The sequence below is a fragment of the Podarcis bocagei genome (genome assembly GCF_964188305.1).
Source record: "Podarcis bocagei genome assembly, chromosome: 2".
In the NCBI taxonomy this organism is placed as follows: domain Eukaryota; kingdom Metazoa; phylum Chordata; class Lepidosauria; order Squamata; family Lacertidae; genus Podarcis; species Podarcis bocagei.
The window spans coordinates 21,983,537-21,999,001 of record NC_138126.1 but is presented as its reverse complement, the minus strand read 5'-3'; the positions used below and the strand labels follow the sequence as shown (position 1 = coordinate 21,999,001).

At 43.1% G+C, this 15,465-nt stretch overlaps 1 long non-coding RNA gene across 1 annotated transcript in view; it reads left to right on the top strand.

Annotated features, from left to right (window-relative positions):
- The window catches only part of LOC308581388, a 308,379-nt gene that overhangs the window by 79,649 nt on the left and 213,265 nt on the right, over positions 1 to 15,465 (top strand). The window lies entirely within an intron of this gene.

Genomic DNA, 15,465 nt, shown 5'->3' with positions numbered 1-15,465 from the left:
CCTGGTGGCATTGAAAGGTTCAAAGAGCCTCTGGCAATATGCTTGGGCCACTCAGATGGGCAGCAGAGAGTGAAGGTGATGGTTGTCTTGGGCCCTTTCAGGCATAAAGTGCTGATTGTTAGCCCAAATCCAGATGGGCTGAGGAATCAGCTGCATGCTGGACAGAATGTCGCGGACCACAGCAGATGCCTGATGCTATCTTACGAGGGTTTTCTGTTCTGCTCCGGGTTTCAATTGTAATAGTACGATGTGCTGAGCAGGCAACTCTCAACCAGCCAGCAGATGAAACGCAATGGGTGACTTCTGGCCAGCCCATATTCCCGAATCATTGTGTTAGCAGCTTTCTTTTGTATCTCACTGCGGCTCATAGTGCAGTGCAATGAATGATGTGCACAGCCATGTGTTTCTGTTCTCCATGAGTGATAAATAAGTGGTCCTTTGATATTGCATGTATCTTCAACTTTACTCAAAGATGTGGGACATGGAGAGACAGCAGGCTTGCAAGACAGACTCTCATTCCTGGCAATCCCATGAACAGATATTCTGGCCACCTTCATATTTCTTGGAGCCAAACTGCATCCAATAGGAGCTGATGCTTTTAACTGGCGAGAGGTGGAAGGTTGGCTGGTTAGTCAGTTGACTGAGGCCCTTTTATTTTGGAATCTGAGTGAGACTTGGAGAAACAGACTAATATGGTATGGTTACATTAATACTTCCAGATGCTGACTGGGCTCATGTGATTTGTGTATGGGATTCTATTTGAACACTGCCATATACGATGCAAGAGTGTTATGCAGAATAGAGGATCTGCTTTGTTTGTTCTGCCCTGTCGTATTCTTGCCTGTGTCTTCTGGAAGCTGGAGGGGCCCAGAGAGGGAAAGGAAATGCAGCTGAGCACAGAAGTCTGTTGCAAAGCATGGGATATGACCCATATAATTAAGATTTCCTCAATTTTGAGGAAAGGAAAATATGAGGTACAGTGATTTCTTTTGTGATCAAGATACAGTAATTACACAGGAGCTAAAATAGAATACAGCCCACAACTTCATTTTTAAATTTTATTGAAAGAAATAATTGATGCGTAAGGTACAACATATAATACAAGCTATTATTTTCGCCTCATTACTGCATGCAAAACTAGCAGTGATTTTAATTATTATTATTGTGTGTTTTTTAAAAAAAATATTTTTATTGCATTTTTTCCAGATAGACATGAACAGCACAGAAAAACAAAGAAAAAAAGAACAGAAAAGAAAAAAAGACAAATTATTTCCAAAGCTTGTTTCAATCCACCAACGGACTTCCCCACATCTCCCGCACAGTGCATTCTTAATAATAAATTTGTCAGCAAATTATAACCTTGTTTCATGTGTTTCTTTTGTGCTTTCAATCGCATTTTAAGTTTAAATTACTTATTATCCAAATTACTCAATAAACACATATATTATCCTTTTTTTAAACATTTAAACATTAGTTCTTTCATTATTATTATCTAATTTCGTTATATTCCACTCTCATTGCTGGGGCTATCCTTCCAAATCGTACGAATCCTATAATTCATATAACTTATAAAGTTTTTGCAAATAGTCCTTAAATTTCTTCCAGTCCTCTTCCATTGCTTCTTCTCCCAGATCTCGGATCCTGGCAGTCATCTCGGCCAACTCCATATAGTCAATCAATTGCATTTGCCACTCTTCCAGTGTGGGCAAATCTTGAGTCTTCCAATATTTGGTGATAAGAATTCTTGCTGCTGTGGTTGCATACATAAAAAACGTTCTGTCCTTCTTTAACACCTTTTGGCCCGTAATGCCCAAGAGGAAGGCCTCCGGTTTCTTAGGAAAGGTGTACTTAAACACCTTTTTTAGCTCGTTGTAGATCATTTCCCAGAAGGCCTTCACTCTTGGACATGTCCACCAAAGGTGAAAGAATGTTCCTTCAGCCTCCTTACACTTCCAACATTTATTATAAGACAAATGGTATTTCTTAGCAAGCTTGACTGGGGTCATGTACCACCTGTATATCATTTTCATAATGTTTTCTTTCAAGGCATTACATGCCGTAAATTTCATACCGGTGGTCCATAACCTTTCCCAGTCTTCAAACATAATATTGTACCCAATGTCTTGAGCCCACTTTATCATGGCTGATTTAACTGTCTCGTCCTGAGTATTCCATTTAAGCAGCAAGTTGTACATTCTCGATAATACCTTAGTCTTTGGTTCTAACAGCTCTGTCTCAAGTTTCGATTTTTCCACCTGGAATCCTATTTTTTTATCCAACTTAACAACCTCGTTAATTTGGGCATAATGAAACCAATCTTGCACCCTATCCTTTAATTTTTCATATCTCTGCAACCTCCAAGTATCTCCAATGTTTTCTATTATTTCCCAATATTTCGGCCAGCCGGCCTCCATATTGGGTTTTTCTGAGCCTTGGCCTCGATTTTAACTATTATTATTGAACGCTATCGTGGTTGGCCACCTAGAACTCCCACCAGTCCAAACTACTTAAAACTTTGCTATGTTCCAGTCATATGGCAATGTTCAGGAAAGAGAACAGAGAACATTCAAACTCTCCAACCGAGGAGAGGTTGGGAAGAACAGGGTTCCCTGAGCTCCAGGAAGAGAGGAATTGTCACCATCCCTAGCACAGGTTATTGTATTTGATAACATCTTCTGTGATTTGCCAAGTTCAAGCAGGGATGGGGAGTGATAAAGAGACCCACAAATCCTATAGACAGTGCAAATCACTGCTTGGTACATGTCCATCAACTCTTCAAGAAATGACCCATTCCACCCCAATACCTAAGTCTATTATGCACTTTTGCAAGAGGCACTTACTTTTCAAAATATCAGACAATGAAGGAGTGCATAAATGAGTGAGCACAAATGAGTGGTCCTCCTCTCAGGAGCAGGAAGGAGAAACAAAGTTGTGAACTGGATGAGTGTTTGATTAACAAGTATGGATAGCCAAAATGGGGGTTTCCTGTGTGGAACATACCCTTAATGTGATTATTAGACGTGGCATCAGAATGTCTGCATGGGGCTTTTGTCTGTCATTTGAATTGCAATGGCAGGAGGAAGACCTGTTGTCCATCAAAAGAAAATGATATGAAACGTTCTAATATTATGTCTATCAAAGGAGAAAGATTGGTTATCCACCCTTTTACATGGATATTGCTACGAGGTAGGCGAAAAAACCAAAAGGCAAGAAATTGCGCCAACTTGGAAAAATTCCTACCAGGCCCCTTGCGGCGACCAACCGGAGTTCATAGCAAGGCCAAGTCTAGCTAATCTAAGGGTGGGAGGGATGGGAAAACCGCTCTACGCTGGCGAGGGGGAAAAGAGGGCGGTCCCCGGGCGTGCCTGGCCCTAAATAGCCCGGGCCACGCCTCCCCCGCCCGCCGATTGGCGGGCTGGGCGGCAAACACGCCCGGGGATTCCCCCAAGTCTCGCGGGGGCAAGGGAAGCCCCCGCGGATGTGGGAGGATCCTGCCCGCAACACCCTCTCCGCTGTAGGGGCGGAAAGGGCTCTATCAAAGGAGAAAGATTGGTTATCCACCCTTTTACATGGATAGGCGAAAACAACTTTAGAATAGAATAGTAAGATCAGTCAAGACATAAATCGCTATTACAGTATGATACTTTCTTTTTATCTCCCGATGTCACCTCTGGCCCACAGAGTTTTTTCGAACTGTCTTCACCACATTCTTTGACGTAATTAGTCAATTTGCCATTTTGTCCTGGAGAGAGATAGATGAGTACTTAGGTTGATACTAACTAGTGAATGAAGAGAATTTTACTGAATTAGGCCATAGTCCATATCAAGAGAGAGAAAAGCTTTACTTCATTTAAAAATATGCACTTAAATAGAATTTTGAATTTATTTTGCTAAAACTACTAAAATGTCAACATTAAAATAAAATGAACATTTATGAAAGATACATGTCCAATTTTTTTATTTCGTTTGTGAAGGGACCAATCAATATTCAATGTCCAACTAAACTTGTGTATAGATTGAGAGATGGAAATTGTTTGTGGCAAGCTCCTGTGCCCTGAGACTAGCAACACCTTCCACCTAGACAAATAGACCCTCTTTTCCAAAGATGGCACGATCTGTCCTGCAACTTGCAGTGTTCATGTTTTCATCAGGAGGCAGGAGAAAAGCAGCTTCCTTTCACTGGTAAAAGGGAAATTGAACTGTCCCCTGAAATGGACTCCAAGGTACAGGATTTCACCTTAAGAACTGGATCTGCTGAATCGAAACAATCGTCTGTAGGGTTTTCTGCGGTTTGATGTGCTTGGATTCAGCCACAAACAGTGGGTTTTCCTCAGGAAAGTGGTGAGGCAAATGGAAAACCGCCTGGCTCTTTCCTGAAAAGCACAGGATGAGCAGAAGTGTGCATGAGCCCTGAATCTACCCAGCTATACACATACAAGAGATGGGTAATTTGATTCACTTCTACAAACACAGGGAGCTGCCTTGTCTATTTTGCCCCATTATCAGGATGCTCCACTCTCTGCTCACTGAAATGTTCACCTGGAGATGATAGGTAGGGGATTGACTAGGGGCTTTCTCAATGGAAGGCATGTGCTCCAACACTGAACTATCACGTCCCCAGTTTAGGAGGCATGTATTCCACTCTTGCCCCAAAGTACATCCCCACCAGTTGCTCCTAAATTTTACCTATAGTTTTACCTATGTAAAGCAGTGTCTTATTCTTGTTTTACCTATTTTGGGATGGGGAATGGGGGCAATACTTACCACCAGTCCTGAGCAAAAGCAGAACACAAAATGTAAGCAGCCAGACCTAAAGCAGACGTGGCCTTCAATAACCAAGAAACAAACTCTGCTCCATTGGAATGCCTTTTATATGGAGAGACAGCTTTGGAAGGCTAGCAGCTGAGAAATCGCAGGCTTTCAGGCAGACAAGAACACACTGCGCAGTTTGAGGTGCCTAGTTCAAGACATCCATTATATAAGGCCGAAAGGAACCTTCTTGACTTCTTGCCTCATCCTGGTGGCCACCCTCAGACAGGCCTCAGCTGTCCGAGTACGTGACCTTCAGGTGTGGAGTACACTTCCACCTGCAGACAAAGCCACAGCTGTCTGACTACCTGACCTTCGGGTGTGGAGCACACTTCCACCCTCAGGCAGGCCTCAGCTGTCTGACCACGTGACCTTCGGGTGTGGAGCACACTTCCACCCACAGACAAAGCCACAGCTGTCTGAACATCATGCCCTCTATCTAACCTTTGTTCTCTTAGTGGTCTGCTGTGCCCTGTCTGTGCCCTTTGTCTCCTTCGTCATACATGGTTCAAGGGGAAAATGACGCGGTGGAAACAGGTGCCAAAATAACTTTGTACCACCCCTCGATCTCAGGATTGGAAGATGTGTAAAGGTCACAGTCCAAAATGTATCTGACTGGTTTTGCATATTGTGCTGATAAAAAGATCTTTAGCAGAGCTAGCTGGCAGCTTGCTTATGCACAGCTCACCTGCATTCCCAACTCCTGCCTCATGTCCTTCACTTCCCATGGTCCTTTAATATTGTATCCATCTTAGACCATGTTCAAAGACATAGGACCTGGAAATCAAAGCAGGTGAACCCATGTCATTAGTTTGCCTCCTCATGGATTTTTGTGGCTCCACAGCATTGCTTATAGATGCCAGTTTAACAAGTTATCAGTTGATTCATGTGGTAAAGTATCCATTTACCACCATCAGCTGAAGGGCAAGTTTTGCTACCACTGTTCCCAAGTGCATTGATTGCCTTTCCTCTGATTGGAATAAATGGCAACTCTTCACTTGCAGGGGAGTAGATCAAGTGTTGCAGTTGAGAGAACTATGGGCAGAAGCTGAAACCTGTTCTCTGACTTTTGACTGCTATAGCCAGGATGCCCCTTGTTAGAAAACCCAGTCTTGCTCTGGATAGGAAAATCTGGTAATAACTAGTGGCAACAGGTCAGCTTCTGAAAAACAACAAGTTGCTTGGCTTGAGGAACCAGGTTCAACATAGCCATTATATAAAGCCAATAGGAAGCTTATTAGCATCTCAGGGCACCTGATCCTGATGGGGTTGGTGGGTACCAGAAGCCTCTGGCAACATGCTGGGGTGTCTGAGGAACAACAAAGATGAGGCGAGTAGCTGCCTTTCAGTATTGAGAGTAAAATGAGCTGATTGTTAGGATAAATCCCGATGGACTGACGGAATAGCCAAATGTTGTACAGAATGTCCCGGATTTCTGTAGCCACCTGATAATATCTAACGTGGAAGGAACACCTGTTTCTTTCAATTAACAAGACTTCATTGTGGCTTTGTTGTAGTGTGCATGTACATTGGCTAAGCAGAAACAGCCCCGGTCTGTAACTGGATGGGCAGCTACATGGGAGTGCAAAGTGCTGCATAAAAATTCTCCCTTTTAAGGGACACAGGTAGCGCTGTGGTGTAAACCACTGAGCCTCTTGGACTTGCTGATCAGAAGGCCAGCAGTTCAAATCCCCGTGACAGGGTGAGCTCCTGTTGCTCTGTCCCAGCTTCTGCCAACCTAGCAGTTTGAAAGCATGCCAGTGCAAGTAGATAAATAAGTACCACTCCGGCAGGAAGACAAATGGCGTTTCCGTGTGGTGCTCTGGTTTTGGTGTTCTGTTGCACCAGAAGCGGCTTAGTCGTGCTGGCCACATGACCCCAAAAAACTATGGACAAACGCCAGCTCCCTCGGCCTGTAAAGCAAGATGTGCACCGCAACCCCAGATTCGTCTGCGACTGGACTTAACTGTCAGGGATCCTTTACCTTTACTATTATTTAAGGCTTCTTCTCTCATGCTGGTAAGCTTGGCTTCTTCTTGGCTTCTTCTCTCATGCTGGTAAGCTTGAACGGTGCAAAGGAAAAAGGTAAAGGACCCCTGGATGGTTAAGTGCAGTCAAAGGCAGCTATGGGGTGCAGCGCTCATCTCGGCTTTCAGGCCAAGGGAGCCGGCGTTTGTCCCCAGACAGCTTTCCGGGTCATGTGGCCTGCATGACTAAACTGCTTCTGGTGCAACAGGACACCGTGACAGAAACTGGAGTGCATGGAAGCGCTGTTTACCTGCCCACTACAGCGGAAACTATTTATCTACTTGCACTGGCGTGCTTTCGAATTGCTAGGTTGGCAGGAGGTGGGACAGAGCAACAGGAGCTCACCCTATTGGCAAACCCAAGAGGCTCCATGGTTTAGACCACAGCACCACCGCATGAAGCCTCTGTGAATATGCTTGGGTGGCCCTGAAGAGGAACAGGGATGCGGGTAGTAATTCCTTAAGATGTTAGGTGCATAATGTACTGATTTTTCAGACAAATCGAAATGGGCTATACAGAATGTCCCAGGCTTCTATGAGCTCCTGATGCCAGAGTAGATTTTTCCACAGCCAATCAGGGCCTAGGGGCATATTTTCCCAGAACTAAAGGGTGTATGTGAATCCCCCTTCTGCTACAATAGTAAGTTTTTGCTGTTCCCAGTGATCCCATAACCAGAAAGAATAATAAAAAAGTTGTTTCTTAAAATTGTTAAATCACTTTATCTTGCCCAGGGAAATCCAAATCTTGGTAAGTGTTTTTGGTGTTTAGTCAACCAGCCAACTACAAATTCACCTAGCCATAGTATCAGCTAGTCCACATCTTACCCACTTCTCCTCAAAACTATCACTGAGGACTTCGTTTGTTTTCCATACTCTGTGCATTGGAATAGAGACAACTAAGACCATTAGTAATTCCCTCCAGCTGCTTCCTTCTTTTGCTTGCTTGCTCTTTAGTTTCCTTGCTCTCAGTTTCCTTTTTTTTTTAAATGATATTTATTAAGAATTTTAGAATTACAGAAAAAACAAAAAAAGAGAAAGAGAAAAAACAGAAGAAAAGAAAAACAAACCACAATCAAACAATACAAATTGATAAAAATCAAAATCAAAAAATAACACAACATAATCAAAAGACAAAAATAAGCCACAAACATTTAAAAACATTACCTTCTTTCTTTGACCTCCTCACTCCTCCCTTTTTATTGTATCCTAGTTGTTAATTGTCACAGCAAATCCTTTCCGTTTTTCATAATATTCTGTCATTATATTACCTTAATCTATTTTAATCTTATCTTACTATAAAAGACCCTAAAACTTGAAACTTAGATCTTATTTATACCAATTTCTCATAACCATAATATTCTTACATAATTCTTTAAACATTTTTGCTAAAGCCAAATAATTTCGTTCCAACATTTTTCTAACATTCATCAATTTTATAAAGCAATCCAAATAAAATAAAATAAAAAATTCTTCCAATCTTCATCCAGCGTCTCTTCCTCCTGGTCCCGGGTTTTGTCAGTCCTTTCTATCCCATCAATCTAGCGCATTAACCTGGTAATCTTATGTCCGAGGCCCTTAAGTCTCTTCCATGTCCCTTCCGCAGCTCTTCTTCATATTTATACCTGTACTTTACTTTGTCTCCTGCTCCTTTCACTGGTGGGAACTCCAACTTGACAATATTTTTTACCCTTCTCAACAAATCAGTCCCTTTTCCATATTCCACACTAAACTCCATGTGGTATTTAAAACCTGTTTCAAAGTCCCTCCAGAATTAAGAGCCCCCACTACCCCAAACATCTCCCGGCCCATTGCCAGACTTGAAAAGTCCAAACATCCCTGCATAGGGGGGTCTATCCAACCCCCCATTTCCAAACCAAACTTTATCTTTCCAAATCTGGCTTTTTCCAAGTTCATTTGTCAGATCCAAAAACTCATGTTCCTGCTGGGCCACAGCTCCCTCCATCTCTGGCGCCCAAGGTTCAGCAACATCCTCTTCCCTCATCTGTTCTGTCAGAGCACACTCCTGATTTGATTCCTGGGTGGGCTCTATATAGTTTTCCACTACCTGTCCAAAATTTCTGATCGCAGCAGTCATCAAGTCCGTCTTCTCATGTAGCTGTTCCAGTAGGGCACTTGTTTTGCAGAAAGCATGCACCAGAGCTTCTGAATACATTGTTCTGCAAGGTCAGAAGTCTATTCCCACGATTGTAATCTGTTGCAGCTGCAAGCTCCCCGATTCAAATTTAGTAACAGTTTCACAGGCTCCCTCTAGAGGAAGAACTTCTATTTGTTCTTTTCTTTTAAAGGCAGATCTAACAACAAAGTTTCCTTTTTCAGATATTTTGTCAATATTTGTTCCTTTAAAATGCGAAGGGGAACAATGGAATCACTGTGTTTCTCTTCTTTTAACTATCTGTCAAAGACGTTTGTCTCTGGTCAATGAGCTTCCCAAAGAACGTCAGTCCTGACACCCCGCTCCCAGGATCAAGACGGTGGGAAATTACTTTGCTTTACACTCTCTTCTGCAGGTTAAAACAGTCCGGAAAAAATCCCCCCTCTTCTCCTGCTTCCGAAGGGGGTTCAACAATTTTAAATGATGAAAGTTAATCCTTTACAAGCCATTTTCTGAACTCTAGTTTGCCATGTCTTTGCTTTAATCTATCTACAAGAAACGGAAGGCTGACTTCCTGTTTAGACCTTCCCGTTTCAGTGCCAAATTGAGATAAATTTCTTACTCCAATTTTCCTTTCTATTCGCAGGTAATTATTTAAAGTCCAATTGTCCGAAATTTAAGTACTCACGGGTAATTGTTTTAAAAGCCAAATTGTCCCAGGAAAAAAGGCAGCGCTCTCCGGCAACGGCTGTGCGGCTTCGCTCCACGGAAGAAGCAGTTGACCCTCAGCACCGCGCCACTTCCCCCTCTAAGCTCCGGAGCCCATAGTGGGTTCCTTTACGGGTTGGGGGGCGCTAAAGGTGCCCGCCGAGTCCCATGGTCACAGGCTTCATCCGCCTGTGATTTTTGAAAGGGTCCCCGCTTCGCCGTAGCGGGAAAGACCCGTTTTCCGTGGAGCTGGTCATAGAATCATAGAATCATAGAGTTGGAAGAGACCACAAGGGCCATCGAGTCCAACCCCCTGCCAAGCAGGAAACAGCATCAGAGCACTCCTGACATATGGTTGTCAAGCCTCTGCTTAAAGACCTCCAAAGTAGGAAACTCCACCACACTCCTTGGCAGCAAATTCCACTGTCGAACAGCTCTTACTGTCAGGAAGTTCTTCCTAATGTTTAGGTGGAATCTTCTTTCTTGTAGTTTGGATCCATTGCTCCGTGTCCGCTTCTCTGGAGCAGCAGAAAACAACCTTTCTCCCTCCTCTATGTGACATCCTTTTATATATTTGAACATGGCTATCATATCACCCCTTAACCTCCTCTTCTCCAGGCTAAACATGCCCAGCTCCCTTAGCAGTTCCTCATAAGGCATCGTTTCCAGGCCTTTGACCATTTTGGTTGCCCTCCTCTGGACACGTTCCAGTTTGTCAGTGTCCTTCTTGAATTGTGGTGCCCAGAACTGGACACAGTACTCCAGGTGTGGTCTGACCAGAGCAGAATACAGTGGCACTATTACATCCCTTGATCTAGATGCTATACTCCTATTGATGCAGCCCAGAATTGCATTGGCTTTTTTAGCTGCCGCGTCACACTGTTGGCTCATGTCAAGTTTGTGGTCAACCAAGACTCCTAGATCCTTTTCACATGTACTGCTCTCAAGCCAGGTGTCACCCATCTTGTATTTGTGCCTCTCATTTTTTTTGCCCAAGTGCAATACTTTACATTTCTCCCTGTTAAAATTCATCTGGATCAGAGGGAATCCGCCATTACCGATGGCGCCACCCCGGAAGTAGTAGGTTACTCAGTTTCCTGTGCTTCCATGAAGCACCAGCACCCACCACCAGTTGTACTTTCTCATTAAAATTCCCTCAGTCTTGAGGAAAGGAAAAGATAAGGTACAGTGATTTCTTTTGTGTTTGAGTTACAATAATTACACAGGAACCAAAATAGAATACAGACTGCAACTTGATTTTTAAACTTCATTGAAAGGAAGCATGATGGTTTGCATGATGGTTGCCGCTGTCAAGAGCAGGTTTTGGTCTGTGTTTGCATACATTTGGACACCATTTTGAAGCCAGATGACAGACTGGAAGCAAAACAGAATACAGACCACAAGTTCACTTACAAACTTTATTGAAAGAAAGTATTGAAGCATCCAATAAAACAATATCACAAGGTATTATTCTTACGTTATTCTGTATGCAAAACTAGCAGTAATTTTAATTATTATTATTGAACTCTATGTTGATGGGCCACCTAGAACTCCCACCAGTCCAAACTACTTAAAAGCTTTGCTACGTTCCACTTGCATTGCAATGTTCAGGAAGGCTTACAACAGAGAACAAACTCTCTCTGCCCAAGAAGCCTTGGAGGAGCAGGGTTCCATGAGCTCCAGGAAGAGAGGAATTGAGAATCTGATGGACAGGGTCCAGGAGAAGTTCCAGCTCCTTACCTGACCATCCTGGCCGTGAGTATGGGATGGGATGCTCTAACAAGGCAATTAAGGGCTGGCCAATCAGGACTGCTCCCAGAGTTAGGTTGCATGCTGTTTTGCAAAGTGTAAAATCACAGCCTAGGCATGGGATTTGTTGCTTTCCTATGGTTGTTTAGAGATCACAGAGTTTTGAGTGCAAGATTGAGAGCAATGAGGGAGGATATTGGTGTGAAAAGAGGTTTTTCAAAAATTGGTGCCCCAATCGGTTGGGGTAGATGCTTCTGCTCCAGAGCATGGAAGCACCACCCAAGTTTGTACTTGTATTTGCTTTCAATGAACCTTGTCAGGTTAGTATATTTGATAACATCTTCTGTGATTTGCCAAGTTCAAGCAGGGATTGGCGAGTGATAAAGAGGCATGTCTATCAACTCTCCAAGGAACGTCCCACCCCACCCCAGTACCCAAGTCAATTATGCACTTTTGCGTGGGGAAGTTACTTTTCAAACTATCAGACAGTGAAGGAGTGCATAAATGAGTGAGCACAAATGAGTGGTCCTCCTCTCGGGAGCAGGAAGGAGAAATGAAGTTGTGAACTGAATGAGTGTTTGATTAACAAGTATGGATAGCCAAATTGGGGGTTTGCTGTACTCATGGAGGCTTCCCAATGCACTCAGGGTGCTGGAAAATCATTGGTCTAAGATGTATGGCAGCCCTGCACAAATACAGAAGACTCCCCAGGTCACACAGTCAGCCACCATTTTTTGGAGGACGATGAGGCTGTTGGGTGTGGAACGTCCCCTGAATGTGATTTTTGGACGTGGCATCAGAATATTTGTATGGGGCTTTTGTCTGTCATTTGACTTGAATCCATTGAAAGGAAAGGATATGAAATCTTCTAATATTACGTCTCTCAAAGGAGAAAGAGAAGGAGGAAGATTTGTTACCCACCCTTTTACCATGAGGTTTCTGCATAGGGGTAAACAACTTAAGAATAGAATAGTAAGATCAGTCAAAACATAAGTCAGTATGGCAGCATGCTACTGTCTTTTTCACTTTCCCTGGCATCTCTTTTCCACAGAATTCTTTCCAACTGTCAGCACCACATTCTTTGACATAAGTAATCACTTCACCGCTTTGACCTGGCGAGAGAAAGAGAAGTACTTATGTTGATATTAACTAGTGAATGAAGAGAATTTTACTGAATTAGTCCATAGTCTGTATCAAGAGATACTCTACATCAAAGTAAATTACATTTTAGACCTCATTTTAAAATGTGCACATAAACAGAATTTTGAATTTATGCTGCTAAAACTACTAAAATGTCAACAGTAAAATAAAATAAAAGAAGAGGAAGAAGAAGAGTTTGGATTTGATATCCCACTTTATCACTACCCAAAGGAGTCTCAAAGCGGCTAACATTCTCCTTTCCCTTCCTCCCACACAACAAACACTCTGTGAGGTGAGTGGGGCTGAGAGACTTCCAAGAAGTGTGACTGGCCCAAGTGTGACTGGCTCAAGGTCACATGGAGGAGCGGAGAAGCGAACCCGGTTCCCCAGATTAGGAGTCTACCGCTCTTAACCACTACACCACACTGGCTCTTTCATAAGTTAAAACTTATGAAAGATGTTGTTGTTTGTTGTTTAGTTGTTTAGTCGTGTCCGACTCTTCGTGACCCCATGGACCAGAGCACGCCAGGCACTCCTGTCTTCCACTGCCTCCCACAGTTTGGTCAGACTCATGTTTGTGGCTTCGAGAACACTGTCCAACCATCTCATCCTCTGTCGTCCCCTTCTCCTTGTGCCCTCCATCTTTCCCAACATCAGGGTCTTTTCCAGGGAGTCTTCTCTTCTCATGAGGTGGCCAAAGTATTGGAGCCTCAGCTTCATGATCTGTCCTTCCAGGGAGCACTCAGGGCTGATTTCCTTAAGAATGGAAGCGTTTGATCTTCTTGCAGTCCATGGGACTCTCAAGAGTCTCCTCCAGCACCATAATTCAAAAGCATCAATTCTTCGGCGATCAGCCTTCTTTATGGTCCAGCTCTCACTTCCATACATCACTGCTGGGAAAACCATGGCTTTAACTATACAGACCTTTGTTGGCAAGGTGATATCTCTGCTTTTTAAGATGCTGTCTAGGTTTGCCATCACCTTTCTCCCAAGGAGCATGCGTCTTTTAATTTCGTGACTGCTGTCACCATCTGCATTGATCATGGAGCCCAAGAAAGTAAAATCTCTCACTGCCTCCATTTCTTCCCCTTCTATTTGCCAGGAGGTGATGGGACCAGTGGCCATGATCTTTGTTTTTTGATGTTGAGCTTCAGACCATATTTTGAGCTCTCCTCTTTCACCCTCATTAAAAGGTTCTTTAATTCCTCCTCACTTTCTGCCATCGACTAAACGACTAAACAACAACAAAATGTTATAATTGACCACTGTAGCTAAGTCCACAGTCTCTCCGTTGAAGAAGGTTGCTTCAAGCAAACCATGGTGAATATTGAATAAAGAGGTCATCTGGAGGAGCCCTTGGCTGAGAACTCCTCATATCTGAGAATTTCTAAGTGTATTGGGGCTGAATCAATAATAGTCAGTGAGATGCCCTCCAAATGTTGCCAGACTGGTCTCCACCTCCCAGCGTCCCCATGCATTCATTTATTCTTTATTTTGTGATGCCAAGTGTGTGCATGGCCGTGTGTGAGTAGATCACATGCAGGTGAGGCAGGTGGTGCCTGTATCGGGAACAAATGGCATGTGCTGTCTTTGATGCTGAATAGAATATTCCAAAATAAATCCGCTATCTATTTCAGATAGTTCTTTTTCTCTGCCTGCATTTGGACATCTCTTCAGATAGATAGATAAATTTTTATTGTCATTGTCCGTATATACACAGTATACACAACAACGAAAATCAAACACCCACCCAAAGACCGGGTTCACATATACATTTGCACGTATCTCCGAACTCTCATCCTATTTAGACATAATCTATAAAACATAACATAATCCAGAATATAGCATGACCTATTAAAGGCGTAACATAACCTAAAACCTATCTCATTCCTTCCACTCCCTACTTACTAAACCTTGCAACTGGCCCTGAGATCATTATTTAGTGCAATCAGAGCTCTTGGATAGAAACTATTCAGAAGGCGTGTGGTTCGTGTTTTCATTGTCCTATATCTTCTGCCCGAAGGCAATAGTTCAAAGAAGTTGTGAGCAGGGTGGGTGGGATCTCTCAGAATATTATGTGACTTCTTCAAGATGCGAGACGTGAAGATCTCATCCAGGGTTGGTAGTCGGAGCCCAATAACATTCTGGGCAATTTTAATTGTTCGCTGTAAAGCTTTTTTATCCGTTTCAGAGCTGCTCCCATACCACGATAATATACTATAGGTTAAGACACTCTCGATGGTACTATGATAATAGGACAGGAGTAGGTGCTGGGATAGATTCAGTCCCCTGAGTATTCTCAGGAAATACAACCTCCCCTGCACCTTCCTCACAACCATATTAATATTTGCAGTCCATGAGAGGTCCTCCGAGATATAAATGCCCAGGTATTTAAAACTACCAACCCTCTCCACTTCCTCGCCATTTATGTGCAATGGTAACAATACACTTTTTTTTCTCCTAAAGCCAATTATGAGTCCTTTGGTTTTTTTGGTGTTAAGCATAAGATTATTTTCTTTACACCATTGAATTAACCCCTGTACTTCTTTCCTATAAGCAGTCTCATCGTTCTCACTGATGAGCCCCACCACTGTTGTATCATCCGCAAATTGATTATTGTGTTGGACTTATACAGTGGGGTGCAATCAAATGTGTACAGAGAATAGAGAAAGGGACTTAGCACGCATCCCTGAGGGGCTCCTGTGCTTAATACTAGAGTAGAAGAATAGTAAGGTCCCATTCTCACTGTCTGCGGCCTATCAGTCAGGAAATTCCTTACCCACAGACAGATCTTCTGATGTATACCCAAGTTGGTCATTTTAAGAAATAACCTGTCTGGCAGAATTGTATTGAAGGCAGAACTGTAGTCCACAAACAACAGCCTTGCGTAGGTTCCCTGTCGTTCTAGATGACTCAATA